Source organism: Suricata suricatta, chromosome 5 (assembly GCF_006229205.1).
Source record: "Suricata suricatta isolate VVHF042 chromosome 5, meerkat_22Aug2017_6uvM2_HiC, whole genome shotgun sequence".
NCBI classification, from domain to species: Eukaryota; Metazoa; Chordata; class Mammalia; order Carnivora; family Herpestidae; genus Suricata; species Suricata suricatta.
Genome location: NC_043704.1, coordinates 72559566 through 72579976, shown reverse-complemented (window position 1 = coordinate 72579976; position 20411 = coordinate 72559566). Strand labels below are relative to the sequence as shown.

At 45.4% G+C, this 20411-nt stretch overlaps 1 protein-coding gene and 1 long non-coding RNA gene across 4 annotated transcripts in view; one reads left to right on the top strand and one right to left on the bottom strand.

Moving 5' to 3' along the window:
• Positions 1-13254, bottom strand: part of LOC115291869 — a 15133-nt gene extending 1879 nt beyond the window's left edge. The window contains exons 1-2 of the long non-coding RNA XR_003908701.1: positions 11620-13254; positions 11159-11200 (exon numbers count right to left, since the gene is read on the bottom strand). This is a non-coding gene — a long non-coding RNA (uncharacterized LOC115291869). The remainder of the gene's footprint in view (positions 1-11158; positions 11201-11619) is intronic.
• Positions 1-20411, top strand: part of BDH1 (3-hydroxybutyrate dehydrogenase 1) — a 58336-nt gene that overhangs the window by 8131 nt on the left and 29794 nt on the right. The window contains exon 1 of one of the 3 annotated variants that reach the window (XM_029939602.1): positions 11944-12162. The exons of 1 other annotated variant lie outside the window; for it this stretch is intronic. The gene's annotated coding sequence lies outside the window, so the exon portion shown is untranslated. Of the gene's footprint in view, positions 1-11943; positions 12163-13438; positions 13531-20411 lie in introns of those variants that run through there. One more of the 3 variants, XM_029939603.1, reaches the window with a different exon arrangement.

Below are 20411 nucleotides of genomic sequence, written 5' to 3'. Positions count from 1 at the left end.
TGTGAAATTAGGTGATTAACTAGTTGTTACTTAACCTTCTAATTTCTGTATAAGTCTAATTACATGAAACAGAAGTTGGTGTTTTGATTTTTTACTTTGCTTTTCTGTTTGGAGTGTCATTGCAACTACTGTATTGTAAATGATGGAAAATAATTGCATATGTTAAAAAATATGAAACTTTATAAAGTAAAAAAATAAATAAAAATTTTAAATTAAAAAAATAAAATAAAATTATATTAAAAAGCAAAAAAAAAACAAAACAAAATTTCAGGGAATGTGTCTGATTGGCCTGATTGAATCAAATGAATGCGATAAATCAATCAGCTGTGGCTAGGAAGGCTGACTTGTTCTAAAAAAAATTTTTTTTAATGTTTATTTATTTTTGAGAATGAGAGAGAGGCAGAGCATGAGTGGGGGAGTGGCAGAGAGAGAGAAAGAGAGGGAGGGAGACACAGAAACCGAAGCAGGATCCAGGATGTGAGCTGCAGCACAGAGTCCAATGGGGGACTTGAACCCATGAACTGCGAGATCATGACCTGAGCCTAAGTCTGATACTTAACCGAGCCACCCAGGTGCCCCAAGGCTGACTTGTTCTAACAAGAATTGTGTTTCAGGGTATAGACAGGCCATCTCATGAGGAAGAGTGATTCAGAAAAGTAGCCAATCTGGATAGACAGTGTTTTTGGTATAAGTGGGCCATGATTTATTTAAACATTCCATTATCAGATTATTTTTTATTTTTTTTCTGTTACAAATAATGTCGCATCAAATATCCATGTACACACATCTTTGTGAAGTGTGTGAGTGTTTTCATAGGCTGGAGTCCTAGAATGGAATTACTGTCAATGGGTCTCATATATGCTGCCAAATTATTTCAAAAAAGATTGCAATTTTCACTCCTGTCAGCAGTGTATAAGGGTGCTGCTTCCTCATTTCTCTCCAGTCTTTTAATTTTCACCAAGGTGATTGACAAAAATATATTTCTGATTTGCATTTAAATGTTGATACATCATCATAATTGACACCAACTTTTTATGCTTATTGGCCACTCAATTTTCTTTTTTGTGATTTATCTACACTTTATCCATTTTTTTCAATTAGATTATCTTTTTCTTATTCATATGTAGGAGCTCTTTACATATTGTAGACTTCTAGCCCTTATCTGTTATATATGTTGTACATGTTTTCTCTCAGCCAATCACTGAATGGTGGCTCTCCTTGTACAAAAGCTTAAATTTTTAAGTGGTCTAATCTTTTGGTTTTTTCCTTTATGTCTCCTGGGCATTGCAATAGGGTTAGCAAATCCTTTTCCAACCTCAAGATGACTGAAATAGTTTCAAATTTTCTTCTAGTATTTTTATAGTTTCAGTTTTCATATTTGGATCTTTAATCTACTTAGAATGTATTTTCATGTATGGTATATACATAGGTAATTGTCCCCATCTCATTAAATAATTCATCTTTTTTGATTGGAAATGCCACTCTTATGGTACATTAAATTTTCATTAACTTATGGTTTTGTTTCTGGACTGCCCATCTGTTCCATTAATCTGCCCTTTCTACTCATGTACCAGCATTATACTTTCTAATTAGCTTAGTTTTGTAGTATGTGTTCATCTCATGAAGCATTTTTCAAAATGATCCTGCTTAATTGCATATTTACTCATGTAGAATCAACTGGTCAGGTCCTTCCCTCCCCCTAAACCACAATGAATCCTAGATAAAGGTGGGGAAAACCTCATCTTTTATAATGTTGCCTTCCTATCTGGAAACATGGTATGGCCCTTCAATTTTCAGTCCATCTTTCATATCTTTTAGTGAAGACATACAGTGTTTTTCTATTTTTTTAACAAAGACTTTGTAATTTGTTTCTTTTTCTTTTTTTTTTAATGTTTATTTATTTTTGAGACAGAGAGAGACAGCTTGAAGTGGGGAGGGGCAGAGAGTGAGGGAGACACAGAATCTGAAGCAGGCTCTAGGCTCTGCTGTCAGCTCAGAGACTGATGCAGGGCTCAAACCCAAGAACCGTGAGATTGTGACTGGAGCAGAAGTCAGATGCATAACCAACTAAGCCACCCAGGTGTCCTCAGACTTCGCAATTTCTTGTTATTTCCAGGTACTTCACTCTTTATTGCCTTGTGAATATTATGATTTTTTTACCATTATATTTTCTAAATGGGAAAACATAATTTTCTCTATTTGTCTTATATTCAACCAACTGAACTCCATTATTATTCTAATAGCTTTTATGTTAACTATCCAAAATAGTCTGGATTAATAATTATAGTGCTTGCAGTAATGGTAGTTTTGATTCCTTTTATTTATACTTCATTTCCTTTTCTTGCAGTTTGGCCTTGCCATTAGGAGTCTGGGCATGGTGTCTCTCTTTGGCACTCCTTCGGGTTGTGACACAGGGACTCTGCCTTCCTACTGCAAGTCCTTCAACCATGGGTGAAGCTCTATTACTATTTTGCATGTGTGTGGGGACCCATACCCTGAGCCAGTCTCTAATTATCAGAACGCACCCTCCCTGCAAGCATGACTCTCATCCTTCTCTCTTGTGGCTGCCACAGCCTCGCACTGTACAAGAAAATGGGCAGCTGTTTGAGGAAACACCTCTAACGATGACCTGCTATGCCTTGAATGCCAGCAAATATCTGGGCCCCATCACAGCTCACTTCCCTTCATGCTGCCAGCTCTGCCTTTGCCTCTAGCTCGCTCAGTACTGGAAGACTGGGTTGGTCAGTCTGGGAGGTCCTTTGTTTCCAGCTTACTCTGTTCCCCTTTGTGCATCTCTCACGTCCACGTTCTCTTTACTCGACTCTCATTGGCCCACGAGGACCCCAAATTGTGTGTCCATCCTCTGCCACTGCAGACCTGAGCCAGGCATTGGGCAGAGGAACAAGAAGGCTGGCACAGAGGCACTGGAGGCTGGCTGCAGACCCTGGGGAAATGGGAGGGACGAAGAAGCCAAGGAGAGGTTCCGTAACTCTCTGTCTGCCTCAAGTACTCTCCTGCTATGCGGAAACATTCTGCTAGGATAACCAAGAGATACCCCAGGTGGCCAGGATCCCCTAAAAAATAAACATGTTGCTGGCGTAGTTATATAACTGTCAGAACACACCTATCATCAGAGATGCTTGGGTGGCTCAGTGGGTTGAGCATCTGACCCTTGATTTTAGCTCAGGTCATGTTCCCAGGGTTGTGGGATCAAGCCACATGTCAGGCTCTGCACTGAGCATGGAGCTTGCTTAAGATTCTCTCTCCATTTGCCTCTCTTCCCTACCCCTGCTCTCTCTCTAAAGTAAAAAAATTTAAAAATTCAACAAGACCATACCTATCATCACCCCATCCCTTTAGACTCTTCATTTCTACAAGCTCTTCCTTCCCGTTTGTCCCCCCACTTAGCCCATGGCTTACTTCCCATTCCCAGTGGCCTTTCCCTCCTAAATCAGGGTCTTTGGGAACATCTCAAGGCCCTCAAGTGGAGCTGCCCTAGAGGGCAGTCCTGACAGCCAGAACCTGGTGACCTGTCCTCGCCTGCCTTCCCTCACCCTCCTCTGCAGCACCAGGCACAGACTTGGGCCAGGCAGACTGGAAGTGAGGGGCCAGAGGAGGGCACTAGGGAAATCCCAGGTTTTCAGGTTGGGTGACTGGGAAGAAGACAGAAGAGAAGGGAAAGGATGTGAGGGGCTAAAGGTAACATCTCTGAGCAAATGGCTAACAACAAAGCTTGGAGACAATAGTAAAAGAAAGGAACGAAAGAGAAATGAGGCTAAAGGTAATTATGTTCCTTTCCATTTGAGATTTGCTCTTTTTTTCTAATTAATGATTGTTCTGTACTGGTGGGCGCTTGGGGAGGTCCCATTGTTCAAAATATCTCTACTACGGGCTGGAGCTCTACCCTCTGAGACTCATTTCTTTGGGTCTTGAAGGCTTTTTGGTCCTTGAGGCTCTCCTATGAAAAGCTAATGTGCTTCTAAAGGCTCTGATTCCCCACTGTCCTCTGAACAAAGGCCAGGGAACAAGGACCAAACTTCCCTGGCCATCTTTGTCTCCCATCACTTCCCCTTTTCCTGTCCTCTGCCCACATGCCCCAGGCCAGCCCAGTGCGGCTCCTTGGACCAAGACTATTCCCAGACCTGCTGGGCTTTTCCACACGTAAGGGACATAAGTTCTGCTTTTCCCTGTGTCTGGTGCACCCTTCCTGACTGCAGCCTGTCCAAATTCTACCTAAACTTCACCTATTTAGTAGTCCTACTGAAGTGTTTAGCCTGGATTCAATCATGAGGAAATGACTAGACAAATTTAGATTTGGGAACATTTTATAAAACAACTAGCCTGGACTCATTGACCTGTCAGTATCATGAAAGACCCTCTCCCGCCTAAAGAAAAGGCGGGGTACTGTTCTAGATTAAGAGAAACTAAAGAGACATGATAACTAAATACAAGTCATTATCCTCAGTTGGAATTTTAACTGAGGGGGAAAAAAGCCCCAAAACCCTAAAACTACAAAAGGACATTATTGGGACAACTGAAAAAATCTGAGTATAGATTAACAGGATCATACTATTATCACTGATGTTAAATTTTTTTTTTTAAGTTTATTTATTTATTTTGGAGGAGACAAAGAATGCAAGCAGGGGAGTGGCAGAGAGGGGGAGGGACAGAGAATCCAGAGTAGGCTCTGTGCTGACAACAGAGAGCCTGATGTGGGACTTGAACTCACAAAACATGAGATCATGACCTGAGTCGAAGTCAAACGCTTATCTGATAGAGCCACCCAGGTGCCCCAGATGTTAAATTTATTCAACGTGACAATAGTACCGTGATTATGTAGGAGAATTGCCTTATTGCCTCATTCTTTTGAAATAGATTCTGAAATATTTGGGAGTGATGTGTTGTCATGTCTGCTTTCAAATGACTCAGCAAAGTGTATAAATGTTAACTGGATGTGTCCATAGGGAGAGCAAATGTGACCAGCTGTTAACAGTCGTGACTCTAGATTATGGCTGTATGGGTGTTCATTGTACTCTTCATCTTTTCTGTAAGTTCAAACTTTTCCAAGATAAAAATTTCAGGGAAAAATCTCCTATCTTTGAATCTGTGATCCAAGGCCATCACCTCCAAGCCTGCTTCTTGGCCCTGATCTTTAGGAACAGCTCTCTCTACCATCCTCCCAGAGCCAGGTTTGCCTGTTATATCGCCTAGCCCAGGCTGCCCTGGAGTGGGTAAGCCGCACACGTGCCTGTCCCCCTTCTTGGGCTGTGAGCACCTGGGACAGTGGCTGAAGGGGCCTCCGGGGATGGAGAGGGTGAAAGGCAAGGCGTACCATGTCCCGGCGTGGCCTGTGAGTACCCTCCAGCCTCTGACCTGTGCTCTAGGCTCCCTGCTCCTTTGGGGTCCTGCCCTCCCAAAGGGGCACCAATTCCAGAGTAGAGGGATCTATTTTAAGGTTGTTTCAGGGTCCAATTAGAGAAAAGACCACTCTGAGTGGCTGTATTAGGATTAGGGTTCTCCTGAGGAACAGGATGTGTATGAAGGGAGGGGTGGGAAGAGCAAGGCAGGCGGAGGGTGGGGAGAGAGAGAAGGGGAAGAGAAAGAAGAGTGAGAGATTTTAAGAAATTGGCTCATGTATTTATAGAGGCTTGGCAATTTCAGAATCAGCCGCAGAGACTAGCAGCATAGGCTCTTCCCAGGGAAGGGCTGCAGAGAAGGGTCTAAAGGGAGTCCGCTGGCAGAATTCCCACTCCTGTGGAGCTCAGTCTTTTTCCAGTAAGGCCTTCAATTAGTTGTATGAGGCCCATCCGCATCACGAAGGGTAGTCTGCTTTACTCAAAGTCCATTGATTTAAATATTAATTTCATCCAAAATCACCTTCACAAAAACATTCAGAATAATGTTTGCCCAAATACGTGGGCACTGTGGCCTAGCCAGGTTGACATATAAAATTAAACATCAATGGCCATTCCTTGTCAACTTGGCATCCACATATATCTCCTTAAACCATACTTAATCTCCAAATAAAGATAATAATGAGGTCATAATTCCACCTAGCATGATATGACTATCCTATATACAACTGAAAATGCATGAACTTTTTCCCTAGAAGAGGATGCAAAGTCCTTGGGTGATATTACTCTTCTCCTTGATATCCCATAACTTAAAATACTATAATGTAAAGTAAACAAAACTGGGGCGTGTGGGTGGCTCAGCTGGTTAAGTGACCAACTCTTGATTGCAGCTCAGGTTATGATCTTATGGTTTTGTGATTTCAAGCCCTGCATTGGGCTCTGCACACTGAGCTGCCTGTGTACAGAACATGCTTGGGAATTCTCTCTCTCCCTTTTTCTCTACCCCTCCCCTGCTGGTGCTCTGTCTCTCTCAAAATAAACAAATATAAATAAAACTTAAAAAAATAATAAACAATACTATGATATATGTATGACATAAAGTCAAAACATCTTGTGTTACACAAGGGAGGAATAGAGGAAAGAAAACAAAGACATTAAACACACACATGTGCATAACAAAATAAGGAAGAAATATTCATGACAATCACAGTCCTTGTTTTCTTAAACTGGTCACATGGTTGTAGCTGGTATTTATAATTACCTTTTCCTACTGCCCATTCCATATTCCCTTTGTCCTTGGCTGGTTGTGCTTCTTTACCTGGGAGGGTGCCCCAAACCTTCATTCATGAAGGATCAAGGTCATTAGTAGTCCTGCCTGAATTTGATTGTTACTGTAATTTCCCATGGACTTCAATCACAGGGTGTGGTAATGCTAAGAGAAACCCTTAAGGGACCTCCTATATTGCAGACAGACTCTTCCTTACCTCCATTGTGATGCTCAAGGGGTATGTTTTGGCCCCACCTTCTCGTACATAGCTAATCTGTCCAAAGCTACTTGGTTATTTTGAAGTCTTTCTCAGGTCCTGACTTTGAGTCACACTCAGGACACTCTGTATATTTCTTTCTGTTCAGGCTAGTTCCTGTGTTCATTTTCGTCCACATAAACCTGGCAGGGGGAGCTCAAGATGCAGTCAGTTGGAGATGCCCTTTGGCTTAATTTTTTCTTATGTGTCCCTAAGCAATGGCATTTACTCTTGATCCTTTGCCTGTCAGAGGGCCAAACTCACAGACATTTTAAGCCTAAAACAAACATTTACAAACCTGAACTTTGGCTATTTAATGACAAACACACAAACATCCAGAACTCTGAATACTGTACTTTATCATTAGGTGGCTTTATCATACGGGTGTGAGAATTTCCCTTCCCAGCTGAAGGCAAGTATTGAAATAATACACAGATTTTGGGAGATGTTTCCAGGGGTGTGTATTACACCCTATTAACTGAGCGTTAAGTGGATTCCGGGTGATCTGCCTCGTAACTTACCTAAAGAGTAGCCTGCGTGCAGATAGTGCTGAGGGTGCATTGTTACCCCACCACTGGCTAAGGTGAGTGAATACTGAACTTGAGAGCTATCAAGAAGGGTAAAAACTTCAGGTCTTGGGAAGAGCCTGGTTGAGGGGAGCGAGTTGGGGAGGAACAGATACGCCTGGGGAAAGAGGTGCTGGCAACCCAAAACAGAGAAGCAGCAACTTGGCAATTTGATTTCCCTTTTGAAATAGTAGGCTCTGACTTTGGTAGCAAGAAGCAGAAGATATTTTTCAAAAAATGTTCATTGGGAAAAGGTTGAAAAGATATCAATAAAAATAAGCATATGGTTTTGTATCCTGATTTTTAACAGTTTTTCTGTAACAAATATTCTTTGAAAGAAATAGAATTTGAAGATCAAAAAATTAAATCAGATTTAAGGGTTGAGAATTTTGTCCCACACTCTTGATATTCCAAGTTTATATAGTCAATTAGAACCTATAATTACTTTTCCTAGTTGAGGGCATCAGATCTTGGCATCTGTATTGTATTTGTTGAAAGAAATTTCCATGCAATAAGGCAATCTGAGCTTTGATTAGATCGCAGAAACAATGCCCAACAGGTTACAAAAAAATTCTGTACTCCAGATAGACTTATAAACTGGGATTTTCATTCCCCCCCCCCCTTTTTAAGTTTATTTCTTTCTTTATTTTGAGAGAGAGAGTCCCAAGCAGCTCTGCACTGTTAGCCTGACAAGGGTCTTGATCCCACAAATTGTGAGATCATGACCTAAGTGGAAATCAAGTTGGATGCTTAACTGACTGAGCCACCTGGGGACCCCCACCCTATTTGTTTTTCCTTTTTTTATGAAGCAAGAATCTTAGGACAATTGATGGTATGTGTAAAGAGAGTCTTTGGAATAGGGCAGACTTGTGTGGGACCTGTCTCTGCCTCTTGCTAGTCCTGCGGCTGGAAGCAATTATTTGACCTCTCTAGGCCTCAACTTCCTTAGGAACAAAAGGGGATAACCTTAGGTCACTTTTAAGATTGTTGCAGAGATTAAGGGAAATAATGCACACAAAGCACTTGCCACAGTGTCTGGTACATAGTGATTAACTGCTAACTTGTGTTGCTGAAGACAGGAACCCAGCCTTTGGTTATCACTGCATTCTGAGAACAAAGCCCAATGCCTGAGCTACAATAAGGGCTGGATGAAAACTGAAAGAAGGAATGAGGTGAATGGGCAGAGGTAGGGACACTGTTTTTTATCTTCTTATATTTTCCCTCTTCTAAGATCCCAACTACCTCAAATAAATAAACTTTGCTTAAATTTCCAAACTACCAGAGCCCCTGGCTGGCTCAGTTGGCAAGGCATGGGACTCTTGATCTCAGGGTCCCGAGTTCAGGCCCCACATTGAGTGTGGATCCTACATAAAAAAAAAAAAAAATTCTAAACTACTTCCCACACCAATCTGTGTTAAACGTGCACACTCCGCCCCCCAACACAGATTTTAATTAAATACATTGGAGTCAAGAGACAGAAAGGGGGTGGGGATATGGGTGCCCCTCTTTTTCCAGAAAGGTCCAAGCTTTGGTTTTACTTGCTCATTCACTGCAGGGCAAAGGCTGGGCCTCCAGATCTCATTCAAGGGCAGAAATCAGTATTATCGTCACGTCAGGATCAAGCGCTCTTTGTAACCCATTAGATTCTGAGCACTATGGCTTTTAAAATAATCCATTGGGCTTTTTCTTCGTTTCACTGTCAATTATAGAAAAAAGAATGCTGCTTGACACTTTTAAAATTCTGAAATAAGGGCATGATATCTAGCAGCCCCCCATTCTTTTTTTTTTTTTTTAAGAACATTCAATTGTACCAAAACAATAGAAGACCTTCAGGGTTTGGAATAGTAAATGATGTTATTCTTCTCTCTTCTTCAGCAGAACTCAGCATAGAGGGCTGCACATGTGGGTTTCCGTGGGGGCAGGGGGAGTGGTTCGAGGTGGCTGGCCAAAGGCAGGATTTAACCTGCACCATTTAGCATTCAACGCTTACCACTGAGGGCAGAGAAGACCAAGGGCATTCAGAGATGGGGCAGGGCCAGATCTACAAAGGGAAGGCTCGGGTCTAGGTAGATGAGGGAATGATTAGCATGATTCAGAAAGGGTGTGAACCAGGAGGCAATTAGGAACTGACATAGACAGGAGCAAACACTGTTGCTCTCTGGGAAGTGGGATCTCTTGGGGGACTTCGTTTCAAGGAGAGTCTTTCAGGATGTTACCTCTTCTACAAAGCCCACCCTGAAGGCCTGCCAGTAGTCCCACTATACTTCCATGTCCTTCTTTTAGAAGATCTGCAGGACTTCAATGATTCAGTTAGCTTAGGTACATGTCTTATTTCCCTCTTGAAAGCAGAGACCAAGGGCTGTTTCCCTCCCAAGGCTAGCTTCACAATTTGCAACAGCATCTTTTTTGTTGAAATGAGATGAAATGTACTACGTGCCTAATGCCCTGGCCGGAAACCTTGTATCTGGGTAGAGGAACTGCTTTTACAAGGGAGTGAGGGGAAGAGGAGGGCAGAAAAGAGACAAAATCTTGGCACACGCTATGTCGAGAGTGAACTGGGTCCCTCATTGTCTGTCTCGATGTTCAACCCCAGAGCTGAGTTTCTCCAGTTTCAAAGTCCACAGCAAGGACCTTGGAAACAGGGGAAAGGTTTGAGTGGTCTGACAATGGCTTTTGTCAGCCTCTCACTTAGCCTCAGCCCTTCAACTGGCTCTACCTCTTGGGAATCCCTGATATTTCCTGCCTGTCTCTGAGAGCTTGCTAGTGATGCCCTAGAGGGCAAGGCAACTGGGAAATAAAAGGAGCAAAAGCTCACGCTGAACAAATTGATTTCTTGTTGGTAGACTTGGGTAAGGTCTGGTGACAAGGGCCATGAAAGGTGGGCAAAGCTGCCTCTTTTGGGTTCATGATTGGCTTAGTCTGGGTTTCCGTGCTAAATAGACTCTGAGCAAGAATTTTGGTACAGGTAGTTTATTTGGGGGAACAAATCCCAAGGAACAGGAGTGGTGGGCTGGAAAATCAGATAAGCGAGAAAGAACAGAAATCCAAGAGTGCAGTACTGAACTGCAAGCTGGGCACCACCATGGGCTACCAGCACCCTACCATTTTAGGGGTTATACAGAGTGCACCTCAGAGCTGTCCACCAGAAGGATGGAAGAGTGGGTTATTTCTTTACTGGCTCATTTCTGCCTCAAAAGTTGTCCCATTAGATGTTAGTTCTTTTGCACTTGCAGGTATGTGCATATGTCAGAACGGGCAGTGGTTTCCGCAGGGGTCCCTAGCTGCTGTGTCGGAGATCTGAGGCAGGAAAACAGATGCAGCTGAGGCAAGGTGCTCTCAGGTAATACCAGTGTGCAGCTGTTTGCCAGAGCAAAGCTGGAACAAAAAGACGGCCTGGGAAGATGTGACATCAGCGACAGTACAGTCGGATAGAACTTCTGGTCAGGTATCCTTTCCCTGTTTCCCATAAATAGAACTACATTTCAATTTAGTTCTGAGTCCAAAATCAGAGCTTAGGTGGAAATATTAATTCTTCCTTTAATTGACCACTTGTCCAGCAAGGCATAACTCCCAAAGTGTAACCAGCGACCCAGTATAACTATTTATGTTATGGCTGTGGCATGATGTATGGAGTGAGGATTCTGAAACACAATGTTGAAGAAAGTATGCTTGAGTTTGTCTGAAAATTGGGTTCAGAGAAACAAGTGCACCCTACCTGTGTGATCCTCCCATTCTTCAAAACTCTATGTGTCAGGAGCTGCGGATAAAGAAGGAAGAAACAGCAACTCTCAAGGAGCTCATGGAACTGAGCCGACACAAGGTTTTTTATTATTATTATTATTATTATTATTATTATTATTTTAACCCCCACCAGGCCAGTACTTCCCTCCCGTTTTCATCCGCCTCGTCCCCTTCCAATCCGTGCTTCTCCATAATTTGACCTAAACAGAGTTCTGCCACAGATTTGTCCTGATCGTTTCCTTCTCTCCTCAGCCGGTTTTTTCATCCCGGAAACTTGGCGAGGGCATCCTGGTCTGTGGCCAATTGGCCTCTGATGTTTGATTGTTGAATCTCTGGGAGCTGTGCTATTCTTAAATCGCTTTTAAAGAACCGCAGGAGTTACTCTTTAAATGCATTTCATCGGATCAAAAGAAACTGAGAAATCATCTAACCAACCTGATTGAGTTCTAAAGACAGAAAACATGCACAGAACTCGGAAGGAGCCTTATTCCTCACAAGGTTTCCTCAGTTCCCGGTGCGGCACCATCTTCTCCTGCCCGCAGCCCGCAGCCCCCTAGTCGCTCCAGATGGGGCTGGCCGTGGAGATCAGCGCCCGACGGGGTGGGGGGGGGGGGGGGTATTAGTCTTTGGCTGGGAGCCCGATAGGGGGTACCCAACGCAGGAGGAGGGCCAGGCGGGACAAGGGAGGACGAAAGAGGAAGCGCAGGAGCACTCCACGCCCCGTCTACGCTCGCCATCCGCCCCGCCCCGCGCAGCCCTAACGCGCGCACCCAGTGTCTAGGCTCGTTCGCGTCCGGTAGCGCTAGTAGGAAGCCGCAGTAGTGGGAGCAGGTAGAGGGGCTTCGAGAAGGAGACGGCGGCAGCGCCCCCACTCGGCGGTTCAAGCCAGGAGCTCGGATACACGCGAAGCGCCGGTCACTGGGCAACGAGCGGGCCGGGCGCTCAGCAGCCAGAGCCCCTCCGCTCTTTTGGTTTGGGGTAAGAGGAGGGTCCGCAACTCTGCAGCTCTGGAGGGATGTGCCTGCGCCTGCGCTCTTGCTCACTTTGGTTTGGCCTTGAGCGGGCCCTTAGCCGGGTCGCCAGGATGCGGGTGGGAAAGGCGCCACAGGTTCCTGCAGGTCTGGCCCTGCAGCCGCGGCCGGAGTCTAGGTGGCAACGTGGAGTTATCCCGCCAAGACCCGACTCAATCCCAGCCGCCCTACCGGGCCTTCTGTCCGCTCTGGAAGCCTGCATGGCATTTATTATTTGGAATAATGTGCTCAGCAGGAGGAGGCCCAGGTTGAACATGCAGCCCCGAGGCTCTCAAGGAAACCCTTGGCACCCATCCGTCCCTGCCCGCCGCATTTTACAGAAGACCACCCTGGCTCCCCAAAAGGGAAGGAAGAGGCCGAAGGTCATATCTTAGAGGTTGAGCAGGACCAAAAGCTGGTAGTTTGGTCTTTCAGGCTCGGCCGTGCCCCTCTTCTTCACCGTATCTCCCTCATCCTGCCCCGCATCGCGTCCTCCATGAGGCCCTGTTCTCAGGACTCGGGGAGTGCTCCTCCCCCCACCGCCACGCCGCGCCGTGGGGAAGGATGGTGGACAGTGGTTAGGCTGCCGGCCCTGCTGCCTTGAGCACGAGCTGAGACTGCGGTTGCTGGAGGACCTGACAGGCAGCAGGACGGGAGAAGTAGGAAGAGGGAGCCCAGTGGAGGCGCCGTGGGGGGCAGCCTGGGGATGTTGAGGTGGTGTGGGGCCCCGGGACACACTGAGCCGCTGGCCAGGATTGCGGGGCTTTGTCTGGGCGGTGCCGTCTTAGCCAATGGGAGCGCGGCTCGAGCCGAGCCCCCGTAGCTCCAGCCTCCGGCCGGCGGGTAAGGGTGAGACCGAGGCGAGGCTGCGCCTGCGCGTCTCGGGCGTCCCGCGCTCTGCTTGAGTGCTGGAGCGAGCTGGGGAAGGTGTGAGCTTGGCTGTTCGCCCGAGGCCACTTGGGGGAGGGTTCTGCGCTGCCTGAGACATTGAGTTCGGCGCGTTTTTTTTCCAGCCTGTTGGCCAAAATTGGCCTAGAGTCAGCTGATGCAGAGTCATCAGCTAACGCTGCGAGGAGTTAGTTGCAGTGTCACGTACTTCATTATGGAGGGCCGCCTGCAGGCCTCCTGCTGCCGGGATCCTTTATGATGCGGAATGTGTCCTACTGTCTCCTTGAACCTTGGAGCCCCTCCCTGCACGGGTTTATATAGACCCCAGGCCTGCGTGGAAACTGACCTTTGGAGTTTGTGCAGCTTTCTTACTCTCTCCATACGCATTTGTATAGTGTCTGTTTCCTGCCACTATCTGGATCCTATCTGTAGGACCCTCACAGTCCAGGTGGGGATTAGTAGTTAGGGGCTTGCATGCTTAGAAATACCTCTGTTACTACTTGTTTAGGCAAGTGCTATTCTAAGTGCTATTACAGAGGCACAGAAGGAAGGGACGAAATGCAAATATAGGTGAGAGATTGATTTCTTTTTTAGGGCATCAGGAAAGGCATCTTGGAGGAGTGTTATTGGAATCAGAACTTGGTCATATGAAGAAGGCAGACGTGGTATAGGATGAGCAAGACGCAGAAATGGACGAGTACAGGGGTTGCCAAGTGATGGTATCACAAATGGTATGAGATGCTAAAAGCATAGTTGGAGACGTGATTTGGAGTGGCCAGATGAGGCCCAGTTTGTATACCCTGATATGAATAGATGGCTCTTTAATCTGTCAGTTGTGGTAATATTATTATTATTATTTTTACATCAGCACCAAAAATATTGGAAATATTTTTGATTTTTCATTTTTTAAAAAAATTTTTAATATTTTATTTATTTTTGATCTAGAGAGAGACAGAGCATGAGAGGGGGAGGGGCAGAGAGAGAGGGAGACACAGAATGGAGCCTGAAGCAGGCTCCAGGCTCTGAGCTGTCAGCACAGAACCTGACGTGGTGCTCCAACCCACGAACATGAGATCATGACCTAAGCCGAAGTCGGAGGCTTTAATCAACTGAGCCACCCCGGCGCCCCTAATTTTTCATTCTTGCACATCCTCCATTAAATTTGTCAGGTAAATCATATTGGGCTCTTACCTTTAAGACATGGCCAGATTCTGATCACTTCTAATGACCTTCGTGGTTTCCACCAGGGCTAGCAGCCCTTTTATGTATCTCCAGAGAGTACCTTTTCACAATTCACTGGAGCTGTGCACTGCACAACCTTTGTGGCTATAAATTACGGCCCTTGGTTATTGCCCTAGCATCTAAATGGTCTCCTTGCTTCAGCTCTGGTTGGTTCGTCCTCAGTTTATTGTTAGCCCAGTGAGGCTTATTGTATTGTCGTGTTGTATTAAGTCTGATCATAGTATCCCTCTGCTGAAGACCCTTTTAAGAAGTAATTTGCATATTATGTGCCTACTGTGTACAGGGCACTGTTAGGTGCTGGGGATAGGACAATGACCAAAGCAGACCAAAACTCCTGCTCTCAGAGTTTACATTCTAATGGGCTGAGAGACAACAAATAAGGTAAATAAGTACAGTGTGTATAATGTTCTGTCTAATGTGGTAAGCCAAGGGGGGGGGAGCAGAAAAGGGGTTAGAAAATGTCAGGGTGGGGGTGGGATGGGTGGGGTGGCCAGGGAGTGTTCTACTGAGTAAACATTTGAGTAAAAGATTGAAATGAGAGAATGGGCTTGTGGATGTTGAGGGGGAAGAATGTTCCAGGTAGAGGGAAAAGGAAGGGCAGAGTTTCCGAAGCAGGAGCTTACTTGTCATGTTCTAAGTATAGCAAGAAAGCCACTGTGACTAAGGGCAGTGAACGAGAGGGATGAGGCCAGAGAGGTCATGAGAACCCAGATCATGGACAGCCGGAGGGGGCAATTCGTAATGATTTTGGCTTTTAGTCTGAGCAAGAGTTTGGTGCAGGAGTGACATGATCAAGCAGTGTCTGAAGAGGGGCAAGGGTGAAAGCAGGGAGGCTGGTGGGGAGGCGGTTGCAATCATCCAGGCAAAAAGTGATAAAGGCTTAGACAAAGATGTTATCCGAGGGTCATAGATATATTGTGAAGGTGGTGGAGTCAGGATGTTGTGACAGCTTGGCAGTGGAGTATGCAAATAAAAAGAGGGATTAAGAAGGAGGAAGACGTAGAGAAGCAGATATTCAGTGCCATAGCACAAGCTCAGTTTTGGACAGGTTCAAGTGTAATATACACTATTACAAATTATTATAAATTATAGTAGATACCTATTAAACATTCCAGTGGGGATGTTGGATGGGCAGGTAGACACGTAAGTCTGGAGTTTGGAGGAGAATGCTGGGTAGAGATAAACATTTAGGAGTTGGCAGCATGTAAGTCTTATTTAATTTTTTAAATTAATTAATTAATTAATTTAGAGAGAGAAAAAATGGGAGAGGGGCAGAGAGAAAAGGAGAGAGAGAATCCCAAGCGGGCTCTGAGCTTTCAGATCGACGTGGGGCTCAATCTCCCAAATCATGAGGTCATGACCTGAGCTGAAGTCTAGAGTTGAATGTTTAATCCAATGAGTCACCCAGGTGCCCCTGTAAACTATATTTTAAGCTATGAGAGCTCATCACAGTGGTGCGAAGAACCCACAAATGGAGCCCTGAGACTCCTATAGTTTAGCCATCTGACTTGAATATCATAGGCAGTCCCTATTCTCCTAGGGACGGAAAGCCTGCTTCATCTGGTATTTGTGATTATGGCAGTTTTGACAGCCCTGGTAACACTTTGTCTCGGGGCAGGACAGACGAGAAGTAGAGAGGAAGAGGCATGTGTTGGCTGTTGTCCTTGCAAGATATACAGTGTGACACTCTCAGCATATGGGGCAGGCTTTAGAATTAGTAATAAGGCTCAGGAGCGCCTGGGTGGCTAGGTCGGTCAAGTGTCCAACTTTGGCTCGGGTCATGATCTCACGGTCCATGGGTTTGAGCCCCACATCAGTCTTTGTGCTGACAGCTCAGACCCTGGAGCTTGCATCGGATTCTGTGTCACCTCTCTTTGCCCCTCCCCCATTTATGCTCTGTCTTGCTCTCTCAAGAATACATAAATATTTATGATAATATTTTTAAAGAATTAGTAATCATACTCTGCCGGAGTCCAGCTCCAGCAGGTCAGGGGTTCCCTAAAGGATGGACGGGGTCGGCAGAAGGGAGTGAGAGCGCCTCGGCTTCTTTCTGCTCGCCAGGCAGGCATCTCTGCTCTGACAGGAGAGTCAGCTTTATTTATGAAAAAATGTATGGGGCCAGCACAGAAGTGGCATTTGCCTTAGACCATGATTTCTGATGACAAATTTCTTTGGTATGTAAAAATTTCCCAGAACATTGATTGGTAGAAGACTCATGCATAATCTTTATCAATAGTGATTGATGTAAGTGATTTAGATGCTTATCACATGGGGAAGGAAGGTATCTTTAGCATTTAAATACAAGGCAATGTTTTTAGCATAGTAAAGGCAAGAGTTAGTTCTTTGTGAGCAGGGGTCAATAGCCTGTTTTCTTGAGGGGAAGAAAAACAGGTTTCTCGAGAAATGTAACATTTGCTCCTATAATCACAAAAGAATAAACTCCTAAAATAAGTTTTTTATAAGGTACAATTCACATATTTTTAGCATAAGAAGTCAAGTCACTCCTGATATCAGTCAGTCAGGCGCCTTGGGGGTCAGTGCTCAAGCAGAAATTGAGTGGGGATTGAGTGGGTGTAGACGCCGGTCGCCATCTGACAATGGGAGACCTTGCAAACCCACCTTACCTCACAAGGAGATTTTGTCTTAACTTATGAGCTCAGAAACTGGCTTCCTGCAATACTCTGCAGAAAGAACCTGCTTTCAGTGTATGTTAGCTAGGATTGTTTCAGCTCCAAGGAACAGGAACTATAAACATATTTAAATAACATGGAGAATAAACATCTCGTATGCCTTACAGAACTGGAGGACAGGAGGGCAAATAGGTCTCAGAAAACAGGCCTGTCCTAAGGTGGTTCTGTTGTGTTTCTCTTTTTTCTCCCCATCCGTCTCTCCTCCTCTCTGCCTGTGGGCCTGGCTCCTTTCTCCCTCTCCCTGGCTTCAGGCCCGGTGTAGCCTGGCTGCCCCCCTCCCCACTGCTGCAACCAGCTCCTTTGTCCCTGTCCCACAGAGGCCGATTTGCATCCTTTCCCAGTGCCAGAGGACAGAGGGATGGGTTCTCTCCCGGACCCAGTCCTCACTGGCCAGAGGGGAGGTCTCACTGTCCAAATCCTCTGCAGGTCAAAGACGGTGAGCAGGAAGGATACCTGAAGAGATGACCACTTCAGAGAGTGTTGGTGCTATTTTATCGGAGGAGAATTGGCATCACCTCAGTTTAATCAGGTGCCTGGAATGTCTCTCAGACTAACCGAAGTGCCTGTATTAGGTTCGCCTTGGCTGTACTGGGCTGTGAAAAACCCTTGGCTTGTACCAAAGTTGGTGTCACACATAGCATTATTAGTCACCTCTGCATTTATGAAAAAATGGTGAAACCATCTCTACTATATCATTTAATGTTCTATATAAAACTTTTAGACTTTGGTTCCAGAATAGTCCTCTCTCTAAGGAATAACGGGCATCTTTTTTGAAGTAGGGCTTTAAACCTTGTCAAGTTCCCCTGTTGTATGGCCTTAAGGAAGTCCCTGTTAACTAAGTAGTTAGCATGTGGAGCTGAGCTGGGTTGGACCTTTAAGGCAAGGCTATATAATATACTAAGTAATCAGAAGGGAAATAGCCAAAGGATTATATATATATCCATCTATCTATCAATCTATCTATCTATATTTATTTATTTATCTATCCATCTATCTATCTATCTATCCATCTATCTAGGTAGGGCTTTCAAACTCAAATGTCCATAGAGTCCAGGAAGTTAACAAAGGTGATTGTAGGTAGGTATAAGATAGACGACAGTAAGTGTAAACTCTGTATTGAGTTCCAGCATAACATAGCTGCCTACTTGCATTGCCAAAGGCTGGCCAAATAAAACAGCCAGGTAGAACACATTGGAGGCAGACTGCCAGTTGTGAGAACTTGAATCTCACACAGAAGCTCACTGGTCTTAAAGCCGCCCCTCATAGGAAGATTTCCTGCCCAAAACCAGCTTGTCCTGCTCAGTAGGACAGGGCTTTCCTTTCCCACTTGGCATTGCCATGGCCCATTCAGACTTCACATCTTGAAACACCTATGTTCTCTTTCCTGCCTAACGCCTGCCTCCTGTGTTCCTGTTTCCTGCTGATATGTTGCCTTTTCCAAGGATGTCAGTATTGGGAATGTCTGTCCCTTGCAAGAGAGCCTTGATCCTGACCCCCAGGAAAGCATCCAGCTGTGTCCTCCGCAAGATAGTCCTGTCAGAATGTGACAAGGGAGCCCAGCATTGGGGCAAGGATGCACACACTGGTTTTTTTTGGAGAGGAGGTACATTCCGCTGGTTATACATTGAAAATGGAAAGGAGGTGTTCTTGAGAGTAGACCCAGGGGTTCTTAGCATGAGAAAAGTTCCTCCCAGATTACAGATTGACATGCAAGCATCTTGATTTTGTGACAGTATCTTATAAGTTTGGTCACTGGCAGTCAAGCTCCCTGTGCCAACTTGCCCTCGGGCAGCTGACTGAGTTCAAGGCTCAGGAGACTGTCCCCACCCCCACAGGCACTCTGCCTTCTTGCAGCGCCTGCCTGCACAGCCACCTCTGTTTACAAGCCAAAAGGCAAGTGAGGACTTTGCAAGGTTGAGATCTCCAGATTTACAGAGAAGAAAGCCCAGCACAAGGCATTAAGATGACAAATGTCCCCAGAGACTACATGGGAATCCTCTTGCCTATCGCATTGTGTTTTTGGTGAAAAAAGCAACATGTTTAAGAAACTTAAAAAAGAGGGACACCTGAGTGGCTCAGTTGGTTAAACGTCCAATTTCGACTCAGGTCATGATCTTACTGTTCATGAGTTCAAGCCCCATGTTGGGCTCTGTGCTGACAGCTAAGAGCCTGGAGCCTGCTTAGGATTCTCGCTCTGCCCTTCCCCCATTCACGCTCTGTCATCTCTCTTCTCTCAAAATTAAATAAACATTAAAAAAAAAGAAACTTAAAAAAGAAGAGATGTAAAATCCTAACATTCTGTGTGTAAGAGAATACATTGTGACTAGTGTCTTATCCAAGGGGCTGAGTTTTCATGTTCTTTAAGCTATTTTGACTCCAACCCTTTTCCATATTGCTGACTCAAGGGAAAATAAAATTGAAAGCAGCCCTCTGTTTGGAGATAATACTGAAGCAGTCTCTACCACAGGCTCTGAGCAGAAGGCATGGAAGGGCTTAATTATAGACAACTGGATTTGGAGTCGCCCAGTGGTGGTGACTTCAGACTCTAGTTCTGACGGGAGAGGTGGAGATGCGTGCGCAGAGCCAGCTAAGCCCCGGGGGTGGGGGAGAGAGGCACCCAGGTAAAGGATACGAGCCATGTGGGCCTGTGCCTTCTATGAAGGGCTAGTCTGAGTTCCATTTTGCTGTTACCTGCCAAGTACTTGCCATGGAAACTTCAGTTTAGGCTACAGGCTGACTTTCTGCACAAAGCTTATCCCCACTCAGCAGAGATTCACCGAGTGCCTCCTTTGTGTCAGGCTTCTTCAAGGCATAAGGGATTCAGTGGAAAACAAAATGGACAAGGCCCCTGGTCCCCCTGAGCTCATGGTCTAAAAGGGGAGGATAAAGTACGGAAACAAAGTGATTTTGGATTAAAGAGTGATCTTACAGAGAGCAGCCTCTGTGTGTTGCCTAGGGGATCAGGGGCAGCCTCTCTGATGTCCAAAGGGTCAGAAGGATTCAGCCATCTAGAGTGAGGGAGGGGCAAAGACCAGGGCCCTGAGGCAGGAAGGAGTTTGGCACACATGGGAAACATTCAGAAGGTCCGTGTGGCTACAGAGCAGTGAGCAGAGGGGAGGGTGGTACCAGATGAGGTTGGGAAGGGACACAAAGGCTTAATCCAACAGGCATGGAGAGGATGCTTTTAGGCAAGGGATTCACATAACTTGACTGTGTTATAAAGATCTTTCTGGCTGCAGTGCTGAGAATAGAGTGCAGTGTATTGGGGCCGGAATGGGAGCCAGAGTTTGCTGCAGTGCCTGGAAAAGATCACACAAGCCAAGGAATCCCTACTTATTTTCTATTCTTGAGGATCAAGCAGTTAGATACTTCTACCTGCTCCAGCACCAAACAGTAC